Here is a 19543-nt window from a genome sequence, read left to right as displayed (position 1 = left end):
TAAACATTTATATAGTTAAATACATATAAAATATTCCAGATCTTGGATCAGGCAAATAATTTATATATGGCACAAAACAACAAAACATAAAAGAAAAATCATTGGTAAACTGGCCATAATTGAAACTAAAAAATTTTGTGTTTCAGAAGGCATTAAGAAATAAAAAATAATTGATTAGAAGTATTTGTAAAACGTATTTAATAAAAAACTTGCATCCAAACCTTACAAAGAATATTTGTAACTCAAGAATATTAAAATAGTCCAATCAAAAATGAATAAAATGTGTTAATAGACAAATAAGAATATATATAAAGGACTAATAAGCACATGAAAGAATGTTCAACATCACCATCATCACATTAGGGAAATGCATATTAAAATCACAAAGAGACACTATACCCACTAGAGTACTATAATAAATAGCCATTTTAATAAATTAATGGAAATATATTTTACATTTCAAAAAATTTATGCCACTTGGTAAAATTATTAATCACAAATAATAATAAATAATATGATAAACTCTATAATAAATAAGACAACAATAAATGTTTGAAAGGGTATGGAAAAACAGGAACTTTCAAACACTGCCAATAGGAATGTAAGATGGTAGAAATACTTTGAAGAAGTTTGGCAGTTTCTCTAAAAAGTTAAAACGTTAAATTCTAATACAAACCAGAAGTTCCAATCCTGATATTTGCCCAAAAGAAATAAAAATGTATCTCCACATAAAGACTTGCACATAAATGATCATAGCAGCATTATTCATAATAAGCCCCAAATTGGTACATTAATTGGTGAATGAATAGACAAAATGTAGTATATCAATACAATGGAATACTGTTCTACAATAAAAAGGAATAAACTTCTGATACATGCTACGTTATAGATGAATGTCAAAAATATGCTAAGCAAAGAAAATCAGTCACAAGAAATCATAGTATATAATCCCATTTATTTGAAGTGTTCAGAAACAGTAATTGTATAGAGACAGTAAGTAGATTAATGGTTACTTGGCACCATGGATGGGAGTATTGACTGTAAATGGGAATGAATGACCTTATTTGGGGGGCGGGGGTGTAGAAAATGTTCCAAATCAATTATTGGATGGTTATGCCACTTGGTAAAATAATTAAAAACTAATAAAATGCCTAATTTTTTGAAATGTAAAATATATTTCCATTAAGCTGGAAATTTTTTCATGTACATAATGGCAAGAAATCAGAACCAATATAAAGGTTCACATTTAAGTAAACAGAAAGGACTATGAAACAGTATATACAGACTATATTCTAGGGCTGGGGCTGTAGCTCAGTGGCAGAGCTCTTGACTAGCATGCATGAGGCACTGGGTTCAATTTGCAGCACCAAATAAAAATATACAAATAAAGGCATTCTGTCCATCTACAACTACTATATAAATATATATATGTGTGTGTGTGTGTGTGTGTGTGTGTGTGTGTGTACAAACACACACACATATGTATATATATATACATATATATGCTGTTTTTTTTTAATTTTTAAAAAGTATTGGAAAGAAACATACCAAAATATTAACAAATACTTCTGATCAGTAATTTATTGGTGATACATTTTTTCTCACTTTCCTATATTTTCCAAATATTGTAAAATGAATGCTTAAATTTTCTCATATTCAGAGAAAAATTTCTTCTTCAATATTTTAATATATTACTAAAATACATTTTAATATTACTTTTCAAAGAATTTGACATTTCTTAAAAATTTGGGGGCTAGGGTTGTGGCTCAGTGGTAAGAGCACTTGCCTCGCACGTGAGAGACCCTGGGTTTGATCCTCAGCACCATATAAAAATAAATAAACAAAATAAAGATATTGTGTCCATTTATAAATAACAAAAATTGAAAAATAAAAAATAAAAATTTCTATTCCTTAGAAGAGACATTAAAGAAGCAAAACAAGCATTCACCTGTTTACTTCATCATGTCCATGATGCATGGGTAGAACAAAATACAGTATTTAAAGATTTAGAAGCTGATGACAAGGAGGAACTACTGAAACATACCTAATCAGTTAAGCAACTATTACTGTTATATAAGAAATGTAATTTCATCAGTCTGTTACAAACAGAGAAGAACAGGATTTTTGTTTTCCCCAAAGCACAAAATTTAAATGTGTTTATCTAGTCACTACTTTTAAAAGCACCCCATATTTCCTAAGACTATTATTAGTAATCTAAATATCTGTGCCTATCTTTTCATATTAATCTCTAGATCACCTCTTTTGTTCCCACAAATACCCCATCAAAATCTATGCTATTTTATAAGAAAGAAAAAAATAAAATCTGCTTATTTTTATCATTTTTGTGTAATTCCACAACAGTCTTTGTTTTGTTTTGTTTAAATTCAGCTTACAGTCAATCTGAATTTCTGGGTACACCTCAGCTTGCCACTCCACTTTCTTAAATTGTCCCTTAGCAAATTTCTAATCCATCTAATCCCATATGCCTATCTACATGAGGGTTATACATTTAACTTCTCTTTAATAATAACAAATTTGGCACATGTTTCCCAAGACTTCAAAATTAGCTATCTAATCAAAACTAAATGCTTTTTCCTTCATACTGATGTTTCTTTTAAAATACTAGCACTGTCTTCTCTGTTGCATCTCATAACAAATGATTTTTGGAAGAAATAAAAAATTAGGGCCACAATTTTATCTATTGAGCATGTCCAAGTACTTCCTCCAGATGCCCACCTTGGCAGTAGTCACAGTGCCTGAGCAGGTTACTTAATCCCAGTACCTCATTCCTCACCAGGAAAAAATGGAAATTATCATTGTATGCCTGAGCTCTTGAAGCTATTATAAGGAGTAACATTTAGTGCTCAACAAGTACAAGCTAGCACTTTACTTAGGCCAGAGAAGAAAACCACATCCTCCAGAAGACCAAAACTGCAACCACGTTTAGGATTCTACTCTTTCTTGAACATGACTATTTTTCGATGCCTCACCTCAGACTGATTTGAAACCTGTTTCTCACTTCAAGATTCTACACTGTGAATTTAATACCTATGCTACTCTTCCTCTAACCTCCTTTATTTCAGAAAAATGACTTACTAGACTTTCTAGAAATGTCTTACAACTATGCCTAATGTATTCCTGTACCTCCAGATAGAACTGTAGTGTGGCTTACTTGTTTTTCATAACAACATTTTCTGTTGCTGATTGTGATTATCCCTGAAAGTGCCAGACAAGTCAATTCAACAAACGTACTTCAGGCATCAACCTACATGCTAGTTGTTTGACATTCTTCTTTGACATGCTTTCTACTAAAACACGTGGGATGCACATGTATATCTCTTTCCTCCCACACATACAGACTATATCTCTATCTGAGATACTTCAAGCATAATCTCTTGGTATAACAGATATGTCTGGTACACTCCCTATCTCACCACCCCACCTCATTCCCATCAACTGGGCACATTTTTTTTTTTTTTTGTCATGGTATAATAGAAGTCTCATAGGATGAGACTCAAAAGACCTTCACAGCTGGGCATGGTGGTGCATGCCTGTTAATCCCAGCAGCTCAGGAGGCTGAGGCAGGAGATTCACATGTTCAAAGCCAGCTCAGCAACTCTGCAAGGGCCTGAGCAACTTAATGAGAACCTGCCTCAAAAGTAAAAAATAAAAAGGGCTGAGGATGCAGGTCAGTGTTTAAGCACCCCTGGATTCAATCTCTGGTTAAAACCAAAACAAAAAAACAAAAAAAAAAAAAAACAAAAGGACCTTCAACATCATCATAGCCCCTCAAATAATTTCATATCATATATATGTGTGTGTGTATGTTGCATATATGTATATAACGTCATATATTATACACACAAGAATCGGCCATATATATGATATGATACATATGTGTGTGTATATATATATAGGGTGGACTGTTGTATATACAATATATAAAAATACATACATATGTATCTTTTGTTGAAAAAAAAAATCAAAGGATGGATCCTTGGTCCATTGGTCCTGTGGTATATAAATGTAATTAAATATCATAGCAAATTCCAATAACAAATGCAAGGGAAAATACAAAATTACTAAATCTTTTTCATAAAATAATGAAATTATTTCAGAAAATAATGCAAGAGAGAACAAAACTAAAGATCAGTCTGCTTTTTGTACACCACTTTAAAATAGGATTGCTGAACAACATTGCTGACTCATCCTCAGAAATAACGGCAAATCTGTTTTGACCCTGACTTACTGCATGATCAAAATAATTCTGGTTAACTTGGGAGGCTTTGAAAAATCTAAAGGTCATATTTAAAACAGTTCAAGTTCAAAAATCTATGCAATAAGACTTTTGTTTTAGTATTCTAAGCATTTAGTAGATAAAATCAAGGAAACAGCCAGGCGTGGTGGCGTATGGCTATACTCCTAGCAGCTCAGGAGGCTGAGACAAGAGAATTGCAAGTTCAAAGCCAGCCTCAGCAATGATGAGGACTTAAGCAACTCGGTGAGAACCTTTGTCTCTTAACTACATTGCCCTCACTCTCAGTCTTTTATTATGCTGTCAATATATACAATATAAACCTTTGACATATACTTTTCCACTTGACTTCTATACTTATTTACAGTTATTTCCTCCCTTCAACAACAACAACAACAACAAAATTATAGGCTATATGTTATCTAAAATGGTTGGGACAAGAAGGGCTTTGGATTTTGGAATTTTTCAGATTTTGAAATATTTTAGCAAGATGAATCCAAAGATTAGAGTGTTTTGGCTTCCAAGTTACAGTTGTATTTTTTTTAAAAAATTCTGGTTTATTTTTTGGTGGGGAATGGGTGGGAAAGAGTGGTCACAGGAAGTAAGAGAAAGAAATAAGGATGAAAAGCAGAATTATTGCATTGTACTAAATAAAATTTTACAAAATGCATGTGGTCCTGAAACAAATGTCTCCTAAAACTGAATTGGTGAATATTTAATGTTTCTTGGAATCTCACCAGCTGAAGAACTCTCTCTACTAAATCCTGTTATAAAGCAGAGTTCAACTCTAAAAATGACTTTGCCTTCTAAAACCATCCCATTTCTATTATTCCTAAATTTTAATATTCAAAATTACTATGCATCAAATAATTGGGAAGGGTCACTCCAAGTAAAAAGGGCTACATATCTGTCATTGTAAATGCAAAGTACTGTATATAACTTCCCAATATAAACCCTGCTCACCTCTCTCCCAAAATACCTTGCCAAAGAAATTTTTTAAAGAAAATCTGCAATATTCATATTGAACCTTAAAAAAAGATCAAGGTGATAAAATAGCTGTATTTTAAACTTCAAAGAACAATTTCTCAAAAAGCTTCATAATATCACAAGGGGGAAAAGGTCCAGGGGACCCTTTTGTATGTCACTAGGTTCCCCACTGATAGTGCATAAGTGACACTGCCATTTGTGTGATACCTGCCACTAGTCCTCTGTCCTCCACTCAGGTGAAACCATCACAGAAGCTCTGCCAGTTCACAAAGTGCTGATGCAACTGTCATGCGACAGGTAAAGCCAAAAACCCACAGGGAATTCACGGGTCAACACACAACAGACAGAAATTGCCTATGAAAGAGTGACTGTGTGTGTTAGTGTGTGTGTGTGTGTGTGTGTGTGTGTGTGTGTACCCTCAATATACACGTGGGTATATGTGTGTGTGTGTGTGTGTCTGCACTAAATGAACATTTAACAAAGGCAATAATCACTGCAAGAACATGGCCCAAATGTAGAGTTCACCTAATAGCTAATAAAACAAATGTGAAATTTCTTCTCATATACAGAATACTTATTATGCTAGAATTGAGCAAGGAAAAAAACAGAATTTAACATAGATTGTGGGAGAGATCAGTGAAAGAATCAAGTCTCAAGTTCACATTAGATAAAAAAGAAAAGTCCTTTTCCTACAACAGCCACAACCTTAATCGATGCTGTATGTAGAATGGCTTTTGAAACTAGTATCCCCCATCTAACCACTAATGATGTAACCATAAGGACCTTTTTCTAGATATGAGTAAAGACCTTTCCACATTTAAGTTTAAGTTTGTGAGTTTTAGAGATCATTTCTATTCTGGTGTTTCTTTATGTAAGATGAAAAAAATTAGAACAAAAAAACTTAGAATGCCAGAGGAAAATTATTTCTTAAAGAGCATACAAAATAGTAAAAGCTTAATTTTCTCATTATCCAGTGATGGATAATCAGCATTGATGAATGGAATAACTATCTAAAAGTAATCAAGCTAATTACTTCAGTGTCTTCTTATCATTACTATTGAGATTCATTTTACCACTGTTCCTGTTTTATTACTAATTTGCAGTAACTGAGTTCTGATAGATATAAATGCTGAGGTTCTTAAACTCTTTCTATTTACCTGCTCCTCACAACGAAGTCTGTACCCACTCTATACCATATTACATTGGATTAAAATGAAAAAAAAAACTGAGTAAGTTTATGTTAGTCCATTTGGAGCTACTATAATAGAACACCAAAGACTGGCTAATTTATGGAGAAAAATTTACTTGGTTTATGGTTCTGGAGTCTGGAAGTCCAAAACTGAAGGGCTACGTCTGGTCAGGACCATGCTATGTCATCCCATGGTGCAAGGCAGAAAGGCAAGAGAGAACATATAGAAGAGACAGGGAGGGAGATGGAAAGTACAGGAGCCAGCAAGAGAGGATGAAACTTGTTTTTATAACAAACACTGTCAAAAATAACACCAATTTAACCATAATAATATTAATTTATTCACAAAAGCAAAGCCCTCAAGACCTAATCACCTCTCAAAGACTCTACCTCTGAATAACACTGCACTGGAGCTTAAGTTTCCAACCCATGAACTTTAGGGGACACATTAAACCACAGCAATGCTATGAGAAAAATGGAAGGAAAAAACTGAATATTTTTTAAAATGTCTACCAAAATGTAGCCATTTGAAATAAGTACAGAATTACTCCTTTTCAAAAGTGAACCATTCAGAATAGTCTTGCAATTGGCATCTTTAAATTTTGAGAGTATAAACAAGGGCACTGCAGACCATGGGTGGCTTTTTAACATTCCCAGAAGTTTAAAGGAAAAGTTTGAGCCTGAAGCAATATAAAACTACATGACTCATTGTGCCTTTCAAGTTGGAAAATGAAACCAAATAGTTTAAAAGGTGTTATTTAGAAGCATTAACTTCCCAAAGAACAAAATATAAATGCAAAATGGCTATAGACAAAATGAAGTTTTAGTCTTAGTTAAGAGGAAGTGCTAATATCAATATCTTACCTATACAGAAATTTCAGATTTATCAATACAGGAAAATGATAAATTATAAAACTGGAATTTTAAAAAATGAAACTTTTTGCCATCCTATCTTACTACATTAATGTATGCTGTTTCTTCACAAAACCAAACACTTTACAGTAGTTAGACAAGGTTTGCTTATTAACCTGAATAACAAAGATAACCAATTTTATACATGTTTATTATCTCAGAAACAGAACAGTTTCTTTAGCATAGTCAAACGTAAATCATTTGAGTTGGGATTATAAAATTATATTTCAGAAGACTTCAACAACCAGGGGCATCAAAGAACCATATTTCCTATGTAAAATCTGAACAAGAAATGAACGCCCCTAGCCTCACAAGGACAGAAATGAAAACTGCAGTCTAGATCCTGGTACAAGGGAGATGAGGAAAATAATAATTCTCTCAGAGGAACTGTTACCATAAGTTACCATAAGCTAACCCTGAAACCCAAAAAAAGAAAAAAAAAATCTCAAACACAATCCACACAAATATAGCACCAAAACTGATAGCAGGAATAAATGTATGTCCCTGCTGGAGGAACTCACCCTCAATCCAGACTTTAAAAATTACAACAAAGTTCAAAGGAAAGCAAGCAATTTACAGTTAAAAAAAAAATCACAGAACATCAAAACAATCAAAGCAATATGAGTGACTAAGAGCAAGGGAAAAAGAAATAAACCCACAAAATGATTTCAATTACAGAAATTATTAGACAAAGAAAATAAAATGAAATAATTAATCGTTGAAATTATGAAAAGGAAACAAACAAATTTGAAAAATTACCAAATAATGTACTAGAAATGAAAAACATAATAACTGACATTAAAAACTAAATCAACAAAGTGTCATATTGCACATAGCTAAAGTGAATTAATAAACTGCAACTTAAAACAAAAGAAATTTTTCTGAATGCAATCAAGAGAAAGTAATGAAAGATAAGAGATAATAGAGATGAGACAAAGGTGATAAATAAAGATGATCTTACAAACATACAGTTGGAGTTCCAGAAGATCATAAAATGGTACATAGAAGTTTCCAGAATTCCTAAAAATGCTAATCCTCAAATGCAGCCTATGTAAAATCTAATAGGACTATTTTTTTTAATTCATACCCAGAGACATCCAATTGAAAATTCAGAATAGAAAAAGAAAGAGAGAATCCTTAAGGAGCGAGAGAGTATCTTTAAAGAGTCTTAGAAGGAATTAGAGTTTGAAAAAGAAGTGGATTCCCTGACAAGGGAAACAAAATGGGCTTGACCACTTAATTCTTAATAGTAATAATAATATTCAGAAGACAACGGAATGATATTTTTTAATATGCCGCGAGTAATTAGCTGTCAAATAGAATTTAATATCCAGGGTAACTTTCTTTGAGAAAGCAGGCAAATTAAAAGTATTGTGATAAACAAAAATATATCCTTCTTTCTGCAATCTCTGCCCTCCCCCAACCCTGACTCTCCCTCTTCCTCTTCCTTCTCTCCCTTTCTTTCCAAAGGAAAAGCAAAGGATACAAGTCAGGTAGAAGACAAATATCCCAAAAAGAAGCCTGATATACAGGAAGGAATGGTGAAAAGAGGTATCAATAGAAGCTTAAATATAATAGGCACTGTGTATGATAATAAAAGCAATGTCTAACTTATGAAGAAAGAAAGAGGATAGCACTATAAAATATTTATCAGTAAAAACACGAGTAAGTTAAAATTGGGTTTTGTAGAGTAAACTGCTTCTTAGGAATTCGTATTTTTTAAGTGGAGGAGGAGCTGACACAAAAATAAATAAATACCACAGTCTCAATGTTTAAACAACATTAGTTTATTTTCTCACAGTTCCCAAGACTGAACATCCAAGGAACCATCAGGATTAGTTTCTGGTAAGGCCTTTCTTGCTGGCTGTGTCCTCTGACATGAGTATCTTCACATGGCCTTTCCTCTGTACACACAGAGAGGGACAGAGAGATCTCTGTGCTTCAACAGAGATATCAGATCAGGCCTCTACCCCTTTAACCTTAACTACCTCCTTAAAGGCCCCATCTCCAAATACAATTACATTGGAGATTAGGGCTTCAATATACACTTTTGGAGGACACTTTTCAATCTCATAATAGAAAGCAAAAGTTATGATTAACTGTAGACTACATAATGATTAGTATTCATAGTAAAACTGCCTGAACAACCACTAACAGAAGAGATATAGAGTTTACAGCCAGTCCTTTAAGCTCTCAAGTAAATAAAACTAGCAGTAAAAAGGAGAAGGACAATGTAACTCAAAAAAGATAAGAAAGGACAGAAGAAAGGATGCAGAATAAGCACAATAGAAAATACATGTAATATGATAATAAATAAACCCAAATATATCAGTCTTCATTTAAAACAGATTAAATTATTCAGCTAAAAACAAGGAACCAGCTATGTGCTATTTATAGGAGACACATCTAAAAACATAACAATATAGATCCAACTGGAAAGCCAAAGAGAAAAGAAAGATATATCAAGCATTCGTGATCTGTATTGTTTTATAACTGTCAAAAGACTTTAATTAGCGAGGTGTGGTGGCCCACACCTATAATCCCAGCGGCAAGGATCAAGAGTTCAAAGCCAGCCTCAACAAAAGAGAGGCACTAAGAAACTCAATGAGACCCTGTCTCTAAATAAAATATAAAATAGTGCCCGAGATCAATCCCCAGTAACCCCCCCCCAAAAAAGACTTTAAATCAAAAAACACTACTAGAGATATAGAAAGTTCAATTTATAATTTACACAGATATTTAAAAATCTAAACTTACATTTAACTACAAGCCTCAGAAAGCAAAACATTAATTAATTAAGATGAAAATGATAATTATCAAGATGAAAATGATAAATCCATGTTTTAGTCAGCTTTTGTACCACTATCACCAAAATACCTGACAAGAACAACAAAGAAGAGGGTAATTTTATTTGGAGCTCATGGTTTCAGAGGGCCCTGCCCACAGATGGTCAACCCCCTATCTCTGGGCCTAAAGTAAAGCAGAACATCATGGCACAAGCACATGGCATAAGAAAGCAGCTCAGGACATGGCAATCAGCTCAGGACAGAAAGCTCTGCTCATGAGGGACAAAACTGTCTCATAGATAAGCTTATGAGGCATACTACATATCCACGTCTTAACAATCCATTAAAATCTCTCTTAATAGAATAATCAAGCAGACAAAAACATCAATAAGTAAAAATATTTTAAAAACACAATTAAAATATTCACATTATAGATATATGTGGAACAGTACACCCAGAAACTAGAGAATACATGTTACTTTCAAGCTACACATGTAACATTATTAAAGGAGACTACTTGTTGTGGCACATAAAGCTAAACTCAACAAACATCACAGAAATGGTTCGATACAGACAACAAGCTCTGACCATATCACAAAATTAGTAATTAGAAAGAACAACAACAATAAGTTAGGAAACACCATCCTCAACATGGGTCAAACAAATCACAGAAAATCCTCAGAAACATACAAAAACAAAACTCAGAAATAACAATAACAAAAACTCTAATATGCAACTTAAGTGGTGAGGGAAATTCAAAGTCCTTGAATGAAGCAAGTAAGCACCCAACCTGAGAAATCCTAATAAAGGCAAAATAAAAACATGGAGAAAGAAATTAAAAGTATAAAAATGAATGAGTTAGAAACAAGCACTTAATAGAAATGATCAGCAAAGCTAAAAGTCGCTTCCCTAAAAATATTTTAAAAATATATTTCAAGACTGATGAAGGGAAAAGAGAACACAAATTAGTATCATCATGAAGAAAAAAGTGGAACATATCACAGGTATGGCAATGATTAAAACAGACTAAAAAAATATAATAGAAAACTTGATGCTATACTTATAAAAGAAGAGTTACAATCATAAATAACCCTTAACAAAAGAATGGGTGAATTTTAGAATTCATACAATAAAACACTGAGTGATGAAAACAAACTACAGCTACAAACAACATTGATCAATGTTATTCAAAAACATAACAGTGAACAAATGAAACAAGAATAAGAGTGTGTGAGAGCACATGTATGTGTGGAGAGAGAGATAGAGAAGATAATTCAATTTATGTAAAGTCCAAAAATAATCAAAAATAAAGAATACACAGCTTTCGGAATAAACAACAGTTGCCTCTGGGTGAGGAATAAATAGAGTGATTCTAGGCCTGTTATATTAACTTTAGTATAGGTTCATGGATATTTAATTTTTTAACTTATAAAAATGTTTTACATCCTTTTATATGTAAAACATACTTCACCATAAATATTATTAAAAGAAAAATATTTTATGCCGTGAAATCAGTTTCAATAGAATATCCTGAACTTTCCTATAAACATGAATGAACTTCCACAAGATCTCATTAAAAAAAAGAAAATTTACCTGTTAAATCTATCCATACCTGTTGGTTTGGATCCATACCTGTACCTTTTATACCAATATATAAAGATGGTATAAGATGACATTCAACTAAACAAAAAACTCATTTTGAAGGACTAAAACAAAAGAAAGCAACAGGAAGTAAAAGAGCAGAGAACCTAAGCTTGAGTTGGAGAAAGGAGAAAAAGTGACTATTCCAGAGTGGAGAACACAATGTCTGAAAAAAGAATAAATGGCCCAGAAAATAAGTCTGGAGGTGGATTATGTTTATTTTACCTTACCTTCCACAGTCAGATCATAAAAATGGAATATACAAACATGAATTCATTCCTTAGGGTCATGTCTTGTGGCTAAAGATAACTTCAGTTCTAAAAGTGAAGAAAAAAATTTTTCTCTATTTTTCACCATCAGTTCTTATGTTTTAACATATGTCCTCTTGCTAATTTCTGTCCATTTTAGAGCTCTAGTTCTGTTCCTGGAAATACCATATTTTCATGATAGACAGAATGATAGCTATGTGGTTTCAAAAAGGTAATTTATGGCTAAGATGAAGTTTTTCATTTTTAACAGAAATGAAGAAAGATACAAACATATGGATAAAATAGACACAGGCATAGACAGGCACATACGTGCGCACACACACACACACACACTCACAGAGAGAGAGCTCAAAGTTAATAATGTGTTTAAGCCTTCCAAATGTATTCTAAATGCTAAGAGTCCAGAAGTATACAGAAGTACACATACAGGGCAGGGAAAAAAAATCTTTAAATTTTAGAGACAACTCCACAGGAAACAAAAATCATCTATTATACTACAGCAATTAAGTGTGCATCAATAAATGTGGTGAGGAGATCACATAGGAATACAGTAAAAGAGACTTAAATTGAAAAAGGGAAAACATTCTCATTGCATACTATCAACTGTTATGTCTGTTTTGTTGGAAATAGCAATTAATAGTAACAACTGAGAACTAATGAATGATTTTGGGTTGAGGCTAAATCTTCATAAACATCTAGGATTTTTTCATTTGGATAATGCACTGATCAGTCAGGTCTGGGTTCAAATCCTATCTGACTTAAATGAAAGGCTCAAATATATTACACTAAGCAAATAATATGAATAAGAATAATAAACTGCAAAAGATAACCAAGGAAGACCATAAGTAGGTCTATAGATTTTATATCAGGAATAAGGTCAATGTAAAACATCAATATCCTTTATCTCTCCCAAAATATTCTACCTCTAGGACTTTACTCAAGTGGAATAATCATAGACAGGTATAAAAATGAGCTACAAGATAATCACTGTTGTACACAGGGGGAAAAAATCCTGGAATATTACAGCATATCCCCTACAAATTATGATATATCCATAGAACAATATTATTCATTATTCAAAATATTATACATTATTCCATGACATGAAAAGTGGTTTGTGGGAGACCAATCTAGTTCGTGACTGGGTCCAACTTCCCTGCTGAGTGGTATGGCATCTGTGGGGTGGTCACTCTGCTGGACAGCCCTGGTCTTCTAAGGTTCCAGCGACTGTGTCTTGTGCAGGAGCTTGTCTCTCCACATCCCCAGGGATCCAATCACCTCACCTGTCCTTGTAACCCTGTCCCCCTTGACCTTCATTGGACGGGATTTCCTAAGAATTTAGATTCCCCTCATAAAAGCTCACTCCAAAGCGTGCTTGCTCTCTCGCCAGCCTCTCCTGTAGTTCATCACTCTCCCGTTTGGAGAGCTTGAGGCTGAGGGCAGAGGAACCCTCCTGGATCTTGGTTTAAAAGTAAATTGTGTGTCTGTTTTATTTCTAACACCTTCGGAATTTCCCCTGAGGCTTTGAGTTAGCCATCTGTGCTGGACGCAAATGGCAGTGGTTCATCTTTACATTAAAATCACAAAACAATATATAAAAGTGCCATTTTTAGAACTTATTTTTCTATATATGAATATAAATATATATGTGTATATATACATATGTGTGTGTATATATATATGTGTGTGTCTATAAAAAAACAAAATGATAACAATAGTTATCTGTAGACATAATCTTTTTCTTTTCTTGTCTGGATTTTTAAAATTTTCTATAATAACATGTGTCATTTTCATAAAAATAAAAAAGTGTTAGAGTTGAGAACAAAGATTTGAAATCTTACAATGGCAACTATACGCAAAATACAAAAATCAAAATGAGAAGTTACCAACATCATTACTACACCTTTATATGAGAGCCTTAAACCCAAAACCCACACGTACATTATTAAACAACTGGATAATGCAAGAGAAGGCAGAGCATTTGAAGAAATACTGAGTGGGAATGAGCTGAGAGAACCGAAGAACAGACCTCGGTTAGTTCTGGATAGTGTAAAAATTTTAGATAGCATCATGGTTTATGCAGGTTTCATCAAAATGAAGCAGATAGACTGCTTTACATACAACCCGGAGGAAATAGAAAAAATAAGTTAAAATGATGAAAAGACTATATTATATTACAAATACATATTTAGGCAAACATTCTTCCCTCTGTAAGGCAATAGGTGCGAGGCCTAGAATAGTTCCTCCTCCCAAAACTTTCTTTTGTCTATATCCTCCCAGGATCTAATAAGAGGAAAAAACTTACAGCAGGCACCCTCAGCCAGAGACTCAGAACCCAATACCTGGCACAGAAATTAACCAGTTCTTAGGTAACTTTCAGTTGAAAACCTTTATTCTTATCCAGACATCAGACATCTTTAAAAACCTATGAATGATCTTTCTCAAAAACTACCTATATATTTTTGTTTTTTAAAAACTGGGAGGAGGTGAGGACACCTCTCTTTGGAAGGAAACAATTATAATATAGAATTATGTCCCTTCTGCACTGTCCTTTCCCAGGTTGATGCTTAGAAGTTTCCACATTAAAAAAAGAAAAAAAGTCCAAAATAGTTTTCAAATGTTTTAATTGTACAGACTGAGTTAAGTCAATTGAGACAAAGAAGTTAACCAAATACCTTTGGTCAAAACTCCTAAAAAAGTATATAAAGCAAACAACTATAATGACAAACAAGGGTTTCAACTGAAAATTATCTAAGAATCAATTAATATATACGTCAAGTGTCTGAAATAGTATCTGGCTGGGGATATTGTTAATCTAAATTGGGCCTGAGAGAATGTAATTTCTTTAGCATTATCACTCAAAGAAGTACTAATAACAATAGTGTTACTGTTAATTTCAATAGGTGACCACTCTCTTACCCTCTTAAGTGCAAATATATGCTCATTTGCCCAAGACCCCAGAGCCATGTTAAAATCCAAATTAATTCATTATGTTTATAATGAAAATGAATGTATATCCCAGTATATTAAACTAGTTTCATTCTTGAGCTTTCTAAATTGTCTGTCAAAAAAAACAAAAATGGGCAGAAATTAATTTGACCAATCCTGCCCATATTTACTGGCATAGAGGTAAAAAGCCATTTTGTCCTATGTGTCAAACTCAAAGACTGAAACAGCTTGCTGTCAGCCTCAGAAACCATTTTTTACAAGCATGGCACACTGCCTTTAGCCAACTAAACACTAAAGCATGTTGGGCTTCCCACACTGCAAATTATGTGGAATTCTCTCCACATTTTGTGGTTGCAAAAGCACTATTTTGTGGATCACACAGTTCAAATTAAGGGCACATCTGACCTTAAACAGAAAATTCCCATGAAACAAACTATAATTGACCAAGATCCCATCGGCCTTGAAAGTCTGTGATCTCAGGCTCATAATCAAACATCTCAAATATTAGTTTTTTTTGAAAGCTAAAGACATAGTAATGTCAACTCTTTTAAACTTCTTATTGTGTTTCACATGAATTCTAAAACCTCATCACAAATATGAATGTCATAATTGCAAAGAAAATGGGGGAAGGGTATGCCACCTGCTACAGTAGACATTTATAGCAAATATAAACACTCTTGGGGCAAAACCTAACAAATTAAGACAAAAACCAAAATTAGATGGATTATTCATCTAATTTCTAATTTTCATACATTTGCTGAAATGTAGTAGCTTCAACCAAGAAATGTGATTAAGAAATATTCCAAAGATGAGATAGTTTTCTTTACAGTGACTGCAGCATTGTATTATAGCATTAATGTAATGCAAACATTAATGCATTAATGAGTCACTCTCTGAAATCAAATGCTACTTAAGTCATGTTTAGCATAAAAAGTATCAGAACTTCCCCAAGATTTGCTTCTTATACTTTTGAGGTCTACTCTGTAAGTTCCAGACTTAGAGAATGAGTGCCTTCAAGGTCATTTCTGAAGTGCTAAAAGAATAAAACACTATACTGTGAAGCAATTTTTTTCCTACAGATTCCTCTACTACAAATAAATTATTGAAGTTTAAGAAATGCCTAGTTCAGTCATCTATGGTGGAATAATTCAGTCCATTTTAACAGATAAATATATGCTTAAGATTATTATTATATGGTTCCTGGTCCAAGCTTTCTAAGAATTCCAGAAAAGTTAGAAAACAGCATTTTTAACATAAATTGACTAAAATGCTAAAAAGTTGACAAGCCTTAATAAAAAATATTTTTAGCTTCTAATCTTTAGACCTGCTAGTCGTTTATTTTTTGTAACTTTGTTAATTTATTATTATTTTTTAATATGGTGCTGAGGATTGAACCCAGTGCTTCACATATGCAAGGCAAGCACTCTACCACTGAGCCACAACCCCAGCCACTAGACCTGCTGTTCTTAGTACATATGTGTCATCATATCCCTGAATGGTTTTCACTAGGCTAGACAGACAAATATAGATGTAAGTGTGGTACAGTTATAAGACCTATATCAGGCCATGCGTGTGTGTATGTGTGTGTGTGTGTCTGTGTCTGCATGTGTTTACACATACGTAGTTTCAAAAAGAACCATTCATGAAACAATCATCCCAAATAAAATAAACCTATAAGAAATCTCAAGGAACTCACATTAATCAAGGAATTCTAGGAATTAAATCACATCCATCTTTGAACCCCAAATTCTTACCTTCTATCCTGAAGTCCTAATGGTACAACAGTAACTGAGTTAGGATTTTTAAGTCTATGACTTTTCTAAGCAAATTTTTCTCCAAAAATGTTTAGTTGGCTGCAAATTTTGGAAAAATGTTTGAGAAACTGAGAGATTTTGTTTGTTTTTAAGTTTCAGTTCTGGTATATTCTACAGCAAAGTGACAAAATTATACTCAGAATCAAAAATCTATGTCCCATATAAAATTTTACAATATTAATGGTTATTTTAAGATGTTTTCTTTCAAAATTTCCCCATTGCAAAAAAAGATATTTCCCTACAATATCCTCTACTTGGGTAGTATGTGTCTTTCACAAACAAAATTACATGTAAAGCATATACTTGAAAATGTTAGTACTTCATGACACTCTTTTCTTCAAATAACTTCTCCCATTTCATTTGTATTATTCAAAGTAATCTGGATGATGTAATCAATGTGCCACAAAATTTTACCTTTGCAGTACTTCACAAAATAAAGGTACTTTTCATCAGCACCTCTGATTTGCAGCTGACATCAGATGTACACACTGTTGAGTGGAAAGACAAACAAGAATAGACTGAAGTGGCCAGAGGCATAGAGTGTGAGTATATGGGGTTTTCTTCACCCATGAGAAACACAGAAAAAGAAAACTTACCCCCTCGTGTAATAAATGTACCTATGTATTAGGTTTCATATTACATACCTCATCCATGGATAAAACTGTCTGAAACAACATCAAATTATGCAAGAAACATCAGGTTTTATTTGCAGTTCTTAGAAATGTTACTCCTAAAATTAGTTGGATCCTTCTTAATCTAAGAATGAAAAATGAATTCCTCAATAAACAAAGAAAATCTATTCTTAAAGATATAGCTAAACCTCATCCTCTCACTGAAAAAAAAAACTTCATCATAGTACAGGTATGCTGTATTTCATAAGTGTCGAGGCTGAATATAAATATTTCATCAAAGACTAAAGGATCACTTTGAAAATTTGGGCCAGCCCTGGGGGGAAATTCTTTTTAAAGATGTTTTTGAAGGCTTTGTAAGTACTCTGAGATTCCAAAATATGTTTTCTTTAAGAAAAAAGGAAAAGAAAAAGAATTTTTTTTTTTTTAACAGGGGAGACAGAAGCAAAATCAGGGCGAGGCTGAAAACCTACCAAGGCTAAAGACACATAGCTCCTCCACAAGCTTAACCGCATGCGAAGAGGGAACCTCTTGGAACTGTTGGAGCTCGCAGGGAGCCTTCCACCTGGGCAAACAAGGTGAATTTCGGCCAAGAGCGGCGAGATCACAATGTAAAAAGTTCAAGCGGAGTCGATCCCCTTCCTTTGGCTCGCAGCACTTCGCTTCTGGAGCCGGCGGCCCCGCGGGGAGCAGCAGCCACCCGCTTCCTAGAAGGCCTAACTGCCCCGGCCCGTAGGGGACCCGGGAGGCGAGCAGGCACCCGCAGGAACAGAGTCCCCGCCAGCTCCCTGTGTGTGGCGCTGGCTGCTGCAATGACTCCAGTCCAGCTGCAAAAATCTTACCGCAAACCCAAGCTGCTCTGGCACAACTTCAGTCTCAGCAGCCTCAATTCCCCCGCGCCCTCCGCCACACCGCACACCGTCCCCACCCGGAGGGTCCCAGCACGCCCCGCCCCGCCCCGGGCGGCTACCTGTCCGGGGGCCGAGGACCCCAGGCTCACCTCATACAAAGGGCAGCGCGCGGGCGCCTCAGGAAGAGCCCGGGGAGCATGGCCTCATCCAGTTCCTCCAGGAACTTTCCTGACATAGCACTTCTCTCCTCCGCTGCTGAGAACAGGGCTTCCAGGCAGAGGAGGAGGACGACGACGATGAGGAGGCGGAGGTGGCTGTAAAGGCGGTGGTGGCGGCGGGAGCGGGAGCAGAAAGTGAGGAGCATCGCCGACAGGAGCCTCCGCCTCGCGATCTGCCGTGGGGTTCCCGCCCCCAGGGTAACCAAAGCTCCCTCTTAAAGGCGCCGGCCCCGTTTTTGGCCCGGAGGTGGTGGGGGTGTGTGGGTGGGAGGGAGGAAAGGAGAACGGAGAAGGAGTCTAGTAAAGAGGGAGGATGCTGGTAGAGACGGAGAGATACTGGGAAGCCACTGCCCCGGCTGTGCCCGGGCTGGTCGCTGGCCCTTTTCTGGCTCTTTCTCCTCCAGCCTTACTGGTGTCCCACATCTGGTCGCCCCTCCTGGGCCAAAGGCACCAAGGCTATGGCAAGTGCTTGGACCCCCTCCAACGGCTGGCCTGCAACCCACTACAGTTCTTGGAACCTCTCCTTGTTCCTAACTGCGCACACTCCTATTAGGGTTTTTGACTCCCGCCCCCACCGCGGCACCACCCTTCCCCCGCTCCCCAAAAGTAGGCGAACCCAGCCTGCGACTGCCCAGTGGAATTTTATTTCCCAAGGCTGCTTACCTTTCCTCCCTGGTTATTCTTTCTTCTCTGCAAACACTGTAATGAGGGTTTCACCTAAGAAGGAGTGCAGGAAAATGAAGACTAGCTGGGGGCCCTACACAGATCTTTGAAGGTGTTGCTGATGTGTGCCCTGCCTGAGAGATTTGCCAAGTGCTCTCCTTTACCCCATACTAAATGACCACTTCCTAAGCGAACTTCAACTGGATTTCTAGAACCGTTGACTTTTTATGAAGGAAGACTGGCTGCAAAGATCGCCAAATTGAACTCCAGGAGGTCACCCCAGAAAGATCCTGCCTTAAGATGTAAATGATGCTGCATGTGAAATGCAATTATTAAGTTACACATGATATTGGTTTTCCAGGTACCTTCATTTGTGATAA

General features: G+C 35.2%; 1 protein-coding gene across 2 annotated transcripts in view; it reads right to left on the bottom strand.

Annotated features, from left to right (window-relative positions):
* Gpr63 (G protein-coupled receptor 63) overlaps positions 1 to 18729 on the bottom strand; it is a 43153-nt gene extending 24424 nt beyond the window's left edge. The window contains exon 1 of one of the 2 annotated variants that reach the window (XM_005338008.5): positions 18432 to 18729. The gene's annotated coding sequence lies outside the window, so the exon portion shown is untranslated. Of the gene's footprint in view, positions 1 to 17216; positions 17293 to 18431 lie in introns of those variants that run through there. The other variant, XM_040283118.2, reaches the window with a different exon arrangement.
* Positions 18730 to 19543: the final 814 nt, after the last annotated feature.

The sequence above is a fragment of the Ictidomys tridecemlineatus genome, chromosome 8, assembly GCF_052094955.1.
Source record: "Ictidomys tridecemlineatus isolate mIctTri1 chromosome 8, mIctTri1.hap1, whole genome shotgun sequence".
NCBI classification, from domain to species: domain Eukaryota; kingdom Metazoa; phylum Chordata; class Mammalia; order Rodentia; family Sciuridae; genus Ictidomys; species Ictidomys tridecemlineatus.
The sequence above is the reverse complement of the archived record's forward strand: the minus strand, read 5'-3'. Positions and strand labels throughout refer to the sequence as shown.